Raw genomic sequence first — 15,947 nt, 5'->3', positions numbered from 1 at the left:
ATGCGGAAAGCTTCATTTTTCACGGCTTACGAGAGGTGGTGACGACTGGGTATTGTTGACCATTGACCCCCGAATTCCTCGAAAAATTGAGCATTAAGCTCGGGGTGCAACCCCGTGTTTTGACTCAGGCGGAGGCTATTCTTCGGGGACGCGATCCATAGAAGCAAAAGGGCTGGATCTAGCTGCAAGAAGAGCGCGTATAAGCGATGCGCGAGGCAGCGGAGCGCTGATTAATGATGCACGCCAACAATCAGAGCTCGCCCGGAGATACGAGAACAGATCATCAAAGCGGTGTTTAGCGTCGCGTATTGCTTCATCATCGCCTCGCTATAAATCAGGCTGAGCTCCGCGACGTATGAGCAGACTTTTTGGGCCCGAGCTGGTTTGGCCCCCCGAAGCTGCGCGGGGTACACAAGGGGTGTTATTCAACTCGAGGCCGGGGATCCTTCCGGTGAGCGAGCGCCTCTCTCCGTGTTTGGGCCCGTTTGGGACTCGAATAAAGACCGCCCGTCGCGAGGAAGAGCGGTTTTTCCTCGATAGCGACGCGCCGCTGCAAAACGACGCCAGCACGATCCTCCCGGAGAAGGGCCCGAGGTCTCACGTATTCCTCGACGCGGAATACGAGTCTTGTTACGCTCCGCGCGGCTCCTCGGACAAGGTGCTAGTCATCCTCTCCCGCTCTACGATCTCGCATCTCCCGAGCCTCGGCCAACAAGAGGAGCTAACGAAGATCGCAGATTCATTGGCTCCTGTAGAAAATACCGAGGCGTGCTGCGGCAAGAGCGGCGTTGCCCCTCGACTAACCGAATTAAGACACGAGTCAACCGGACGTCTCTCCGCTCCGCCATCCATGCCATGCACCACGCATCTCTCAATTTATTCTCACGCCTCCGTACCGACCGAATTAATCATCTCGCCTAGGTGCCGATCGGTGCGCCGGGCATTCGTGCCCAGAATTATCACCGTCGATTGCCTCGACTAGGCTTTCAGTTCACCGGTCTCAATACCCCGTGATTGCCCCGGTGGTGAGGTTGAGGATCGCAAGGATCGGTCCGTCGGAATCGAGCCGGCGGATTGCCCCCGTGCGGAGGATCGAGGATCGGAGACTGGGAAAAGAGGCCGAGAGCTGTTTCGGCCCGGTTATACGATCATCGGCCTCCTCAAAGAGCTTCCGAATAAACCAACAATTGACTCCGTGCGCCATTAAATACGTATCATTACGCGCCGCGGTGATGCGTAGATGTGAGATGCGGCGGGACCGTCTTCCCAAGTACGCAGCCCTGTTAGAACCGCTCACCGGGAGCTCTCGTTGGGCGGGGTACCGACCTGACTGCCACCGACAAAGACCTCCCCGTGGGCCCGCCGTTCGATCGGCGATCGGTGATCGGCGATCGTCATCGCCGCGACTATCGAGGAAGGAGTCGATCGAGTGATTCCCGTCCCTCGATCCCGTAAAGCTCCTCTGTTTTTCCCGTCGAAGATGCGCGCGCGCCGCGGCGGCGACCGACCGCAGAATTGATACGTGAGCCTCGATCTTCGGCGACCTGGAAGGCAACAAAGCACAATGGCACAGTGGCCCGGGCCTGCTTCCCGGGGCGCCTACGACCGGAGATAACAGCGTCGTCGGTGTCTTTGAGGCGGTGCCCGCGGGAGAGCGACGCCGCGATCCTCTTCGATCGGATCGAGTCATGCTTGGCAGCCTAAGAACCGGCATCGATCTCCGAGTCCCGTTTCGCGGCGACCCGATCGAAGCTCCCGAAGTCCGCCTCGCATGACCGCCTGGAAAAGCGCGACGAGTGTCAACGGGAGTTGGAAGGAGAGTTTCTACCGAGGGTATTCGGCTCTCGTTTTTGGTGCCAGTCATTCCTGCAGCGTCTCTTAATATACCGGGGAACCGGCCCTCGCCGCGCACTGCAGGGTGACGTGAAAAGAGTGGAACTCCGGGGACCGGGAACGGAGATCCCCGGCTGACTACCTGCCTGGGAGCTGAAGACGCGCTCCGATGTAAAAGCATCAATAGCCACCGTTACTCGGCAAATTCCGCTGCAGGATTCGACCGGGATTGTAGCCTCCGGCCACGGGATAAACTCTGGAAACCCCGCCTCCTCCCGCACCTCCGGGAGACCCTCTTGTCGTTCTCCGAGCGACAAAATCTTCGACGACAGGAAGACAGGCGGGGAGGGACGGAACGGGGGAGGGAGATATAATGGAATATCGGAGAAGAAAAAGAACGCGTAAAGGGTATGCACGGTATATAGGTATCTTCGCCTATCTTAATATAATCTGGCCTCTGCTACTACTGTCCTGATTATATGTGAGTAGATACGTAAATATACGCTCAGCTATTATGCTAGTCAAATTAAAATGTGTATCGAACGAAACAGTATTCACCAATATGCTTTTAATAGTGATTCCAGTCAATGTAGGCGGTTCTTCGTTTCATAATTTTTTTGGATGTATAGCGATTTCAACCAAAGAGATTGAGACTTGAAAATTAATAATCTACTAACAGAATATAAATGTGACGTCGAAAAACAACCGGACGTGAGATCGAGTCGAATAAACAGGATACATAAGCGAATTCACGTTTACCGTGCGACATTGGAATTAAGATAGGAGCGTAATCAGTCCGAGCATCGGAAAGGAGGAAGGCAAATATCGCTCACGAAGGAACACTTAAAACCGCTTTACACGTGTAAGTGAGCACGCGTGTGCCTGTATAGGAGGTAAAAGAGAAAAAAAATGGTAATGTATTCGGTGGAAGTGATTATGGGTGGACCGGCCAGTAATGACTGGACTACGTGATCGTTTGGACTAAAATCTGTCGATTCGGGTCTTCGTGTTCTCTGTGAACGTGAGCTAGCGAAATCGGTGGATACAATGTGCGACGGTCGACGAAATCACGGGATTTAGAAATTACGCTGCGGGTATGTGAGTGAGAACAACGCGGTTCCTGCCATTCGCTACCGTTACGAGGCCTCTCGCGTGGATCAGCCACTTCTGTATCATTAGGCGATTTTTTATTATTTATTTTTCGTTGTTTTTCTTATTATTTTTTTCTTTTTCTTTCTTTTTTTTCGTTATTTTTTCCTTGGGCGGGAGATTTTTTACCTCATTTTACCGATACCGTAATTACAGATCGCGCCAGGATCAACCCACTTCCCAGGAAGCTGATCGTAAAAAGTAACGCCACCGCGCACGTCGATCCTTGAGGCGTTTCGGAAAAGGTCCGCCGACGAGACACGCAACGCCAATTTCAAGTACCGAAGCACGCGGTATGCGGGTTAATATACCAAAGACGGATCTCCGTTCACCGTAAGCTGCGGATTGTATAAACAGCTGCGGTAAACGAATCTGCTTCATCCTCTCCTCGCCGCATGAATTTCTCACAATATCTAATTCATTCCGTTTGGGAAACAGCACGGCACCGTTCGACCTACGGGCCTCGAGCTCAGGCAGCTCGTTACTACACCGCGATGTATAAATAATATGGTAGGTTTTCATCCGAGGCTGATTGTGAGCCGACGACTCCCTGCATCGATTGGCTGTGGCAGTACCCGCGTACATCCTGCCATCAATATTGTTCGCAGACAACTCGGCTAGACCCGCCAAGTCCCGAACGTATCCATATTACTACTCCTGATCCTGTCAGCGGTCGCCTGGCGAGGTGGATTGTATTCAGTGGTGGTACAGCCCGAGGCACCCTCGATCCGTGCCGTCGACGGATGCTGACCGACGCCCCTCTTCTTCTTCATTCTACTCCTTTTCTTCTACCTCTTCTTCTTCTCCTCCTGCACCGAACGTCCAACTGACCACTCGACCGTCCTCGGTGACGTATGGGCTTTGGTAAATAAACTATTAATATTATGGTAATGTCGTGCATTCCTATCCATATTGGCTCCTCGTACGCGCGCTGGCGCCTCAGCCCTCGAGCAACGGATCCAGCCATCGCCACCATCACCTTAAGCTCAGCCCACCCTTCACCCTCGCCAAGATTTACAAGCAAGAAGAACAAATATCCTACGCCTAAATTACAACCTCCGACTAATGGACCGCGGACCAAACGCCGAACGAATCGCCACATTTTTCGCTCACCATGCAGAGTTTGTATATATATATATATACATATACATATATTCGTTATATCAACCAAATGCAAGGGTCGCTAAGATGGCAACCGTTTCGTTTTTCTTTACCGTACAGACTGCATTTCATGCATGCATGTTCGTATAATTTTTGCTCCTGCACCCTATTTCAGTTACCTACCTGCACTCGACACCCCGATACCCGTATGCGAGAAAAGAAAACACAGGTTGGCAGGCGGTCTTCCTCGGGTTGGCCAAGGGGCTCGTTGCCGCCGGTCCGAAGACGCAAAGCAATCAATGCGCCATCAGCTCGGCTCGATTTACGGCCAGGACTTTGCGAGGCCCGCGCCTACCTAGCCGTCGTCGGCTCAAGCCCATCTTCGCTCCACGTCTTCCACAGGGATTATTTCAATTTACTAACCCCTCCTAGCGATCCACTCCTCTCAGCTCCACCAGGCTCTGTCTTCCTCGACTTCTTATTCCGCGTCCATAACTCATCGATCGCTGATTTATTTGTAATTTAACAATCTTTGTAAACGTCCCAATGATTTAGTGACAATACCCCTCAAGATTCCAACCCTCGGCCAAGTATTCATCATGGCTGGGGTTGCGTATTTGTTGTACGCATTCGTTGCATCTATGACATCTCTACAGCTGATCCGTGTCACATTTTTATTATAAGAAAGGAGCGTCGTTTGAAAGGTGACGATTTATTTATCAAAGCGATAGAATACCGAATTCTCGATAGCATGGAATCGTGTATATCAACCCAGTGTACGAATTTGTTTAAGTACGCTAAAGTTAGTATTGTGTTCAGTTTACGAAACATGTTCAAGCTTTTCTCTCGTCAAGCAGAGCCTGGAATTCAAGATCCTCGGACAGTTTAGTTGAGACAATCCTGCAAGTATTAGAAATTACTGTTTTGTATTCTACACGGAATCAACTTGAGGTAACTGGCTCGAAAGAAATTCCGTCCTCTTGATTATAATTATAATTTGCATCAACGGTACAGAAAGTCTTTGAAAGACCCCTTTAAAAAAATACCATCTGAAGCGCTCGAGAAAAAATATTGAACGTTTTTTTCTCACAGTACCAAAACATGAAGAATCAACGTTAACACTGAAAAAAGAAGTATGAGGGTTGGCTGCAGCTGAAACAGGTGCGGAATGGCCTGTATGCGAGCTATGAGTCTGGCGAGGAGTCACCAGCTAGTCAATATGCTTCGCAAAGAAGGTCCTCTGTATAAACATCAATTTGCGAGGAGTCGTGGACAAAAACTACCAGGGGGCTCGTAAAACGTCGACTGGGATTGGCGAGACTTAGTTACGGTCCGGAGTCGACTTTGCCGAGGTCAGCCTGGGTAACGGATCGTTTAACGTTCGAATTGAATGGGAGCGCTGAGGTTGGGCCGGCGCTGCAGCTCCCAAAAAGAATGAACTTTACCTCCGCAGAAAGATCCGAAAACTTAAACCTCGCTGGCCGTGAGGGAAACCCCATTTTGAAACGCCGCGTGGATTAGCAACGCGAAGTCTGGTTTCAATAAGTCCTCAATCTCGGCGTCGCCATGTGCAAACGGCCAACCTTTGCCCCCTCGATCTCTGTCTGCGTGGGTGGCGCTCGTCCTCTGGATGATACTTTGATGGTGAGCAAAATTTCTCTGCATTCGTACGCCATGATTTATTGCGGGCGTGCGATTTATTGAAGTATCAGTGATTCGTAAAATTGACAGTACTTGTTCGTTTTTTCTGGTCATAAAAATTGTCAAATTTTCCCGCCTCTAGGTCTGACGGTATTTGCAGGACAATTAACAGTCACCCCAAAACCCTGAAATCCTGCAAACTAGAATCTGGGAGATGGAGCCACTTGCGGTCGCAATGACGTCAGAAGTGCTGCGGCCAATCGCAGTGGGCTGAGAAACTCCGCGGGAGGTTTGAAGCGATCAGCCATTTCCTTTTCAGCAAACAAACGTAAGTTCGCATTGTTGAAAAACCAAAACTACCGTTTGATGTTTCGCATTTGCCGCAAGTCTCAATAAGCCCGAAATAATCTTCAGAAGCAGGCATGTAACCCGAGTAGCAAGCGAATTGACCCTGGAGGCAAAACAAAACGGCTTAAAGCCTGCCGACGCGCGGCTTGACGTACCGACTTTGATCATTCGTCAGCAATACGCAACGCCAAGATTTTATTCGCCAATTTCCCGACCCCCGATACGATCCAGGGTTGCACATGTAGACTACGACACGTCCTAGAACAGCGCAGCAGGCTGAGCTTGAGCCTCAATTCTGGCTATCGGGTGTCGGCCACGCTGGGGCCCCGTTTCTGGGCCAAGTGTTTTGTTAGCTGTCCCCTTGATGAATGACGTCACGGTCTCGTGCTACCGCCAGGCGCCAGGCTCAGGCTTAGACCCAGAGGAGAGATTTTAGAGCGCCAAACAATTCCCTGCAGGATAGTCTGCAATGCGCCGTGTTCGAGGTTTCACATGTGTTCCGAGCTGAGCTATCGAGTGCGGGGAGTTGGGATAATCTTGGTTCGGCATTTAAGTTGGACGAACGAAAAGCAACTCGTATTCCAATTTTTACCCAGTACCCTTTCTTTCCAACTGGAGGCTGTCTTACCGGAGTTGCGCCTGGAATTTTTCCCTCAGGTAATGAAACTTAAAGCTGCGATATTTGTCTGTATTCGTCAGGGAGCTTCACGTTTCTTTGCAATTGAAAGACTCGGAAGGGCTTTTAGTCAAACAGTTTGAAAATGAGAATTGCTTGGATTGAACTTGAAAGCGCGGACGTATTCTGACTTTGTTACATTTTCAGTGGAATCGGACGCTTGTTGAGCTACCTTGTAGGGAAATCGTTATTTTTACCCGGTATTATATACGAGGGCCAACGACTCGACTAAAATTCATGCGAATACAAGAAGATCGCTCCGAAAGATGTTGAGAAATATAATACGTGTACGCTACACATATAGCGTTGGGTGAAAGAAGAAGAATCGTGCAAAAAGTTAGTCGCGACGAGATAACCCGGTGGACCAGAAGGATGACGAAGCTTGCCGTGGGCTTCGCGGCGAAGGGGGAGTCGGCCGTTAAACTTTTATATCCGAGTTGAATGCGTTTTAATTATCGGACCCAGGCGACCTCCAGTCGCAAGAACCTCTGCAGCCCGTCTTCCTCTCGGCGCAGCTTCTTCTTTACACACGCACAAACACACACACACCGCATTCGTTTCAACGCCCGAGTGTACGTCAACGTTACGTAAACGCACGCTGAACGTGCCATACGCGACGCAGTCTAGCCTTACACCTAGTAAAACCTTTGTAAGAACTAACTCAGCACCTGCACCCTTCCGCGCAACTAATATCTCACGATGCTGGGGGAGGATTTCGCTCTTTGCATGGCTCCGCTTCCCTCGGTCGTTCGTTCTTCGTCCGCTTTTTCTTCGGGAACGTGCTCGATACATAACAAATAGAATTCCAGGTACAATAAACGCGAAGGAGTGTAAGAAGCGCGGTGGCAGGATCGGTTCGTTGAAATTCCTGCGTAGGAGCTACGAGGCGGTGGAAAAGCGAGACGTAACGTGACTTCGGACGTCCCATAAGCCGAGCAGAGCTCCTCTCTAAAGAGTATGATTTACTCTTTGGCGCGGACAGAGACGGCGGTGCGACCGCTAGGGCCAACCTGTAATTACCGGAGGTAGTTATTATTTTCTAAAGACAGGTAGCCGATCCGGGAACCACCTATACGCGTTCGTCGGCTATATAGCTGTCCGACCAAGTCGATTATTATCCGATACTAGCGTATTTATGACGCTCGTAATCAATCCCGGGCAAAATAGCTTCTGCGACGGTGTGGCGTTAAAAAAACTTTCGAACTTGTATATTTCGAAGATTATCCTTCGGTGCCCACGCACCTACGTCTGTGTACGTACGTACCTACGCACGTGTGCATGCGTATAATTGGAAGACGGTAAAAGATTTACTCGAGGAGGTGGAATGGAAGTAAATAAATACAGAAGAAACATAGAAATAATTGCGCAAACAATTTTTTCACGCCTATCTCCTCGGCCCCCGGGGCTTCGTCGTGCAGAGCGGGTCTTCTCCTAGCCCTGAGCTATCCGAACGAGCCTGTCTAGCGGTGGCTTGCCAAACACATTCTCAGGTAGCGCCTAGATAATCGTAAAAAACACAAGGGCCATGTTAACGGGAGAGACAAACACTGCCTATACGTAGTCTTGTTTGCCCGAGAGCCAACGAATGGAGTATATTACGGCTATACGCCGCTGTCATGGCTTCCCGTGTGCTCGTATACCTCTACGCGTGGAATCGAATCGCCTCTCGACACCTCGAAGGACGACTTTCCTGTAGCTGGTGCCTCGACCCGAGCGTTGCGATCGTCCGTTCGATCACTTAGCACCGATATCGAGACGGTATACGCGCAATGCAATTCCGTAGGGCCGAATCATTGTCCAAAATTAGCGCCTATTCACCGCGCACGACCGGAAAGTTTTTCGCATAGAATTTACGTAAAACATCCGCTAAACGCCTTGAAACAAATCCACTCCTGTAGCTAATCAGTTTTTAGCACCGTGTGGATCGCTGTTGCGTCACGTTGCGACTCCGCAAATACGCTAACTCCGGCGAATACATAAACAGCGCGTCGCCACTTCCTGAACTCGTCTTTTTTCTCGTTGTTTTTTCTTTTTTATTTTTCTTCTTTTCTTTTTCTTTCATCGTTTTCTCTCTCGACCGTTTTTAGACAGGGCGCGGGATCTCACCTCTCGGACGCGATCATGGGAGACAGGTGTTTCGCAACGCGGGACGACGAATCGCGAGTCGATTGGTATCGATATAAACCAGCGGGGACGGAAGATGACAAAAGGTACACGCGCGCAGTCCGTGTATGGAAGGAGCATGTGCGAGCAATAAAATATCGCGATGTTAATCATTCGATACAGTTCTTGATGCCGCCGCAGCCATGATGGCCGGATGTCAAGCTGCCGGTTGTCTCGCGCGTCGAGTTCCCTCCTCGCCTCGCCGTGTCGCTTCGCCAAACCGGGGCCAGCAAAGGGAACCTGGAACTTGGGAGAGCCGAGAGATAGACGGAACCAAGAGACAGGTGAAGATTGCGGCCATCCGTGATCAAACGGCTCAGCCGCGCAAAAAACGCGCCGCGGCTGCCGAACGCCGGTCGACCAATCCGCGAACCCGAGCTTCGGATTCCGCCGACCCACACCGGCCTCTTGTTCCAGAACTGCAGGGACGCTCCTCGCCCAGGGGAAGACATCGCGCGCCTACCCAGAAATATTCCCCTTCATTTCTCATTCGCTTATTCACGCCACTGGTGCAAAAAGACAACCTCGCGTTACACCATCCATCCACCACTTTCTCGGTCCGACTAATTCCAATATAAATTTTCATTCGTCGGTGTCGTTGACCACTCCGATCGATTATGTTTTCACCCGCTTCTGCAGGAGCTGGAAGTTCGCGATTCCTGCACGTATGCAGCGAATATTTCTGTGTACCTACTTGTCGGCCGCATCGCGACGCGCCGATCCTTGACAAAACTTGCGACGCACCGGAAGCTTGTTCGATGATCGGAGCAAAAAAGGGATGCCTATAGGGCACGCGTTTCTGGGTTTGCAGCTCGCATCAATCCTTAACGGGACGTCGAACTCGTGGAGCAGGACAGACGATTCCGTAATTATATATATATAATTTGTTTTTTTTTTTTTTTTTTTTTAACTCACTTCTCTCTTTATTTCTTTACAGCGATCCAACGCGTCGAGACCGAATGGCATATAATACGTATACAACGTAGCCTGTAACGCGATATCCGCCGAGGTGCACAAATATCACCGTTATAAATAATATTTGAGAGACGTGTCGACGAGTGGATTCGAATAATTCTTCCCACGGTGACAGCGCGGCGACCGTACGGTGGATGAAATCATATCAAATTTTTATGTCCTCAAGATTAAATCCGGGCTCATTTTATCGTGCGCAGTATAAGATTTGATGACTTCAGAGTTGTTAAGTTGGCCGAGGAAGGATGTGTCGAATGCCTGCGTTTAACCGTGGCGTTGGTATTATAAGGTATACGACGAGCGGGATACATAAAGGTATGTAAGAGCGTGGCCCGGAGTTGAGACTAAAGTTATGAAGTGTACAAGTTTCCTCTGATGCCATAAATTCGGGCGAAATTGTTTCGGAGTTACGATTAGAACGGCCATAGCTTGGAAGCCCCGTATTCGAAATCGTAAAGGGATCTCGACGACGCGAAGTCCTCGCCGCGCGGCAGAATTAACGATTCACTTTGATGATGTTTGTGCGTCAGTTCCGGTTAAGTATGAAACACTCTTGACTTTAATGTTACCTGCGGAGGCAAATGTCAAGCTTGCGCCAAGAGGAGAATCAAGGCTCGAGGCGGTGATCGACGCGCCTCTCAGCAGGTGGCAATCCGGCCGATGGGTTGTGATTGAATTAATTATCACGTTTACGTTTTTACCCGTTTATCTTTTTTATACCTTTTCTCGTTTCTCTCTTTCCTCTCTCTCTCTCTTTCTTTTCCTCGTTAATTCCATTCCTTCGGTTTGTGTAGGCACGGAGCCGCGGTGCAGTAAAAAGACTCGAGAGCTGCAACGCTGCCTGTCCTCCAAGACCCGCGTGTAGAACGGACTCTGCATACACACCGTAATTCTTAATTGTTAAGGGATAGAAATGAAAATTTTTTAAAAGTCGTCGAGGCGTTCTGAAAAGAAGCTGAGCTCAATTAGGCTCTGTCACAAAGGCCGGTAAGAGAAAAGGTGGCGGTAGGTACTCGAGAAATTTAACGAGAGAATTTGAACTTAACTAACGAAAACAAGAAAAAGTCAAGCGAACAGGCGAAAAGAAGAAAAGTCTTACTCGACCCAAAAAATTCACAGCTCTTTGTTTTCAAAATGCATATATCAAGACCAAGAAGTATACCCACGGCGCGTGAAAAGAACTCTGAAAGAGGCAAAAGACATCAGGTCACACAGGTGACACCATTTTTCTGTTCCAAATTTTCATTCTACATCAATTATTACCATATAAATGCAATTCATTTTCCAACGTAATTTCAGACAGCAAATTTATTAAAAATCGAAAGTTAACAGCTCAGTGTCAGATGGCGTTCGTACGAACAGAATGGCCGAATTTCCATGTTTCTTTTGGAATCGTCGAGTTCTGAATTTTCTCAACTTTTTATGGTTTTTCGCCGATGGTATGCGCGTCAGTTTACAGGATATACGTGTGGCGCCCCCTAAGTCATCATCCTTGCCTTGCCCCCGGATCTTTTTTCCCGCCGATCGTCCCTCAAAACGTGTACGACGATACGGATGGCTTCCTCGAGGCAGCCTCTCGGATGGCGCTTGTGTCGGTGAATGCATGTGCGTGCGTCGAGGGTCGACGATGCAACACCGAGGCAGATCCGGGGCATGAATGAACCGACGCTTGTGGTTTTTGTTAGACGAAAGAAATGAGGCTATTTATCAATGACCTCCTCCGCAATTCTCCCCCTGCAGCATCATGCGCCTTGAGCTATAACACACGCACGCCCAACGACGCGTTTGTGTGCAGGCGTAACGTTTGTGCGTGCACATCTGTACGAACGGTTTCCACTTTGCTCTTCTAGCCGTCGTTGCACCGGCCAGAATTTTAACTGAGATTAATTTTCCACCAACGAAGGTGTATGAAAAAAACTACGACGCCCCCGTACGCGTGTGTGTGTGTGCATTTGTATACGTGAACGTCGCGTCGGCCTGCACGATACAATTGACTCTTCCAGAGGGGAGGAAATATGGAAAGAGAGAGGCGAGAAAGGGAGAGAGAGAGTTTAGACACAGACGATGGATTGTTGATCTGTTTCGTTAACTCGGTTAGTCAAGCGTTGATCCGTGATACTTGTTTCGACGCTTTTCTGACACTGGCAATTAATTACATTTTCTTTTGCTTTTTCGATTTGTGTGTTATTTGGGTTTTTTTCTTCAACTTTGATTTTTTATGATTTCTTTTTTTCTCCCTCTCTCACTCTCTCTCTCTTCCCTTCCTGCACCAGAACAATCCGGTTCACTTATTACTAATGAATTTTCATTAGTGGAATCGTTCGTTCGTAGCAACGCGCCACGGATCGTTCTCGTTTAATCACTCTGCCTCTAATCTCGATCTGATTTATAACGGTTTCGACGGAAAAATCGTTTCCCTCCAATCGATCTGATAAGAAAATAGTCTATACGACGTGGAATTTCGTCTCTCTTTCTTAATTTAAGGGGTTAAATTACATACAGGTAAAAATAAATAGTACCATCGTGCGATCCTGCGCCTATCTAACGCGATTTTTTCTATTAACATGACTTAATTTTTCCATTTCGACGCGGATCTAATTCGCATTCCGCAATCCGGTTATCCGCATCCGATGGTACAGTGTCAGGGCATAAATTTTTTTCCACAATTTTTCTCGGGCTCGAAACTCACGGCCAGAGATGCACATCTCGGAGTTACAATTAATCAACGTCGCTGGAAACTGTAAATGGCATTCCAACGACGCGGAGACCAGTGACCACAGGGACATCTCATACTTGTACGATGCGCGTCGACGCAACGACGGGGAGCTTTAATATCTTTTCTTGAAAAAAAAAGGGAAAAGGTAGAAGGAGACAGAAAAACCGAAATAAGAGAAGATGGAACTAAACCGCTTCTGGCCTTTAACCGTGTGTACTAACATACATAATATTATTTACCTGACAGGATGAAACCACCATTTCAAAAGATACCGGGTGTCCCAGGTAAACTGATCTCGTTTCAAACAATTTTAATTTGCAAACAATCTTCACTCGAAAATGGCTCGAAATTGCCATACATGATTTCCGCAACGAAAAAACAACGAGGGGGAAACACAGTCGAACAATTGTCGAGTCTTCGTAATACGTAATACGTAATGAATAAAGTATATCTACAGCTTACGAAGAAAATAAATTTTTCAAGTGAAAATCGCAGCAGTTTGATCTCTCAACGACGATTTCTTTCACTCTTCAAGACCGACGTGGGAATGCCTGATGCATGTTTGAATACGGCCCGAGTTGGATGGACCACCCTGTAGACCGGGCGCCAGGCTTATCTGAAGACGAAGCAGAAACTTCTGCAACTCTCACATACAAATGAGGTCAGAATCAAGATTTACGATCTTTCCTCTCAAGCGATCGACAAGTTTCAGGTTTCTCCAGGTTGACGCGTACAGACATGCATACATACATGCATCCAGGTACTCGTTTTGGCGGATGCGACTTTGTTGCAGGCTCTATATAGCAGCCTGTACCCTGCAGTGCCCGACATAACGCGTCTTGAATAAGTAAAATAAAGCGCACCCTTTGCTTTATTCTGCCTGGAACGATAAGCAACGGAAGAATACACGAAGTGTTTGTTTTTCTTGAATTATTATGCCCGTTAACAGGCATCCGTTGATCCAGCTTTTAACGATCCTTACATCCGCCATACTTTATCGCGTTTCACCTGACGTTTCCTATAACCTGTATTTAATTCGAGTTAAAATCAGGCAAGAACGATTCGACGTTATTTCTCACTTTGTTGATTTCTATTACATTTATTTTTAGAGGGAACCCGATTTCCTGCTGCAAATGAAGGAATTTTGTCGTCCGTGGGTTGAGACAGTTTTTTTTAAATTCGTTTATTCATTCATTTTGCGAACCGCACTCAACGGAGCGACGAGAGTCGCGCTAAATCTAGTTTCCAAGTCACGTACCCGATATTCTTGCACGGGTGTTTCTTTTTCCGTCTCGGTACGCGTACAAAGTGTTTATATTTCAACCTATCCCCGGTTTAGAGAGAATGTATCGGGTATAATGCAGAGAAATACTGCACGGCAGCTGACATCGGGCGATAATTTGAGGAAGTAAAACAATTGTCCGCACCTACTTCACAGCCGATACCTGCCCATAATACGCGACTAACGAGACAGTAATAGCTGGCCAAAAGATTAATGTAGACAAAGTTGTGAAGTGAAATTATCGCGATAAATCATGCCGGAATATTGTAAGAAAGGAAGAAGGGAATCGGGTGTGTACGTATAGTGGAAGAAGAAATTAAAAAATACGAACAAGTTACGGTACTGGTCAGCCATCACCATCAATTTCGGGGATGCAAGGGGCTGCGGCAGCACGACATCCGAATCCCTCGAAATATCCGTTTCTACGAACGCGGACACACAGGTGCAAACGGTCGTGGGTCGGTCGTCGAATTAATAACCACGCCGAGGACGTCGATCTTTGGCGTCTACGCGCAGCGATGGGCGTTTTGTCCGTCCGTTTGAGGCGGCCACGCAGTCGGTGAACCCCGTGAAGATTTCTAAGGGGGAATTATTTAAGGGGAGGGAAAATGTCCCACTGTGCACTCACGACAGATAATAAAGATAAGCCGATATTCACGGAGTTGTAACGAGAATCAGCCGCGACGTAAGGGGTGGAGGGGCGCCTCCGAGGCACGATGACGTTTGTCGTGTTAAAGCCCAGTTTTCCTTGCTGCAAGACTCGAGCCTCGTGACCATAGCCCAAAGATTTTTATCTAACGGACAACTAAAGTAATGGTTGCACCGCGCGTAAGCAGCCAGTCTCAAACGAAGAACACGAGTAGTCGTGATAAATTATGGAACTCATAAGACTGCGGGCTCTCGTACCCATGGTCCAGTGGAATGTTTCCGTGATTGTGGGAAAGGAAACTCTTATCCCTCTGCTCACATTTTCCTGACAATCGATACCTACTGACTCCAGTATGCCTGGCTATGTGCACGATGTACATTTCCTATAGCTCGTGTTTCGCAACGCGTTCTAGAAATTTTTCCTGAAAAATGAAACTCCGAGTATCAATGTTACCAATTTATGGCGTCGTAGATCCTTCAGGCTCTGCACGTGAGGTATGTGATTAATGCTTGGTGTAGACCGAGAAATACATTTAAGGAATAATAGGGAACTTCCTGAGTCAACGAGATTTTTGAAATATTCTCAGAAGCGTTTTTGAGTCAAGTATGAGCATGAATAAGTATTTCTGGTATAACGGTATAATTTGAGGACGTACTTTCGGGATCATCAGACAGATTGTCAATTAGCTGGGAGCGTATTTTCGTCAAATCTGAAAAGTTGTCCCGAGAAACAGCTTAAGAAAACGGGTTTTTTGAACGGGATTTTACATCTTCACTTTGGTAGCTATGTTTTATCACCATGCATTGATCCGATAACACACTCCAATTTCTGAACTCAACAACCTAGGCCATAATTCTGGTCGAGTCCTAAGAATCTGAGCGATTTAGACCTACAATTTTTTCCTCATAGTACTTTTGTAATTTTTTTAGCCTCACAATTTGTCAAAGAATCGATTTCGCGAAGTTTTCTTTACCATTAATTGGGGTCTTGGTAACTGAAAAAACTTAGCCGAAACACTACAGTATGGAAAAAACTGAAAAAAAAACACAATAAAATTTTACCGTCTTTTGACTTTACACTGCAATTGTGATGATGCGCAATAAATTGTTTCCTTTCAAAAAAAAAAAAAAAATCACCTCGAAATATAGCGTGGGTTTGAATTGATGAATTAATTCTAGTGTTTTTCAAAGTCGTTTAGAAATTCTGTCAAATTCAAAAGGGGATTATACGAAACGAAAATTCGTACGGCGAGAATTGATCCGACGGCGTCGTTTAGTCTTCTAAAAATTGACACTAAAACTCTGTAGGTACACAGCGTTCCCAGTGCGACAGGTGGATCGGATCGAGTCGAGGCATCGAGCGTGACGCCGTAAGGATCTGAGACAAAAGTAAAAATGTAAAAAAGATGGCAAGTGTA

At 47.7% G+C, this 15,947-nt stretch overlaps 1 protein-coding gene across 2 annotated transcripts in view; it reads left to right on the top strand.

Moving 5' to 3' along the window:
* LOC124298073 (LIM/homeobox protein Lhx9) overlaps positions 1 to 15,947 on the top strand; it is a 68,083-nt gene that overhangs the window by 22,556 nt on the left and 29,580 nt on the right. The window contains exon 1 of one of the 2 annotated variants that reach the window (XM_046749647.1): positions 5,865 to 6,052. The exons of the other annotated variant lie outside the window; for it this stretch is intronic. The gene's annotated coding sequence lies outside the window, so the exon portion shown is untranslated. Of the gene's footprint in view, positions 1 to 5,864; positions 6,053 to 15,947 lie in introns of those variants that run through there. 2 annotated transcript variants of the gene reach the window in all.

Source organism: Neodiprion virginianus, chromosome 2 (assembly GCF_021901495.1).
Source record: "Neodiprion virginianus isolate iyNeoVirg1 chromosome 2, iyNeoVirg1.1, whole genome shotgun sequence".
Lineage (NCBI taxonomy): Eukaryota > Metazoa > Arthropoda > Insecta > Hymenoptera > Diprionidae > Neodiprion > Neodiprion virginianus.
Note: the sequence above shows the minus strand (reverse complement) of the source record. Positions and strands in the feature narration are given on the sequence as shown.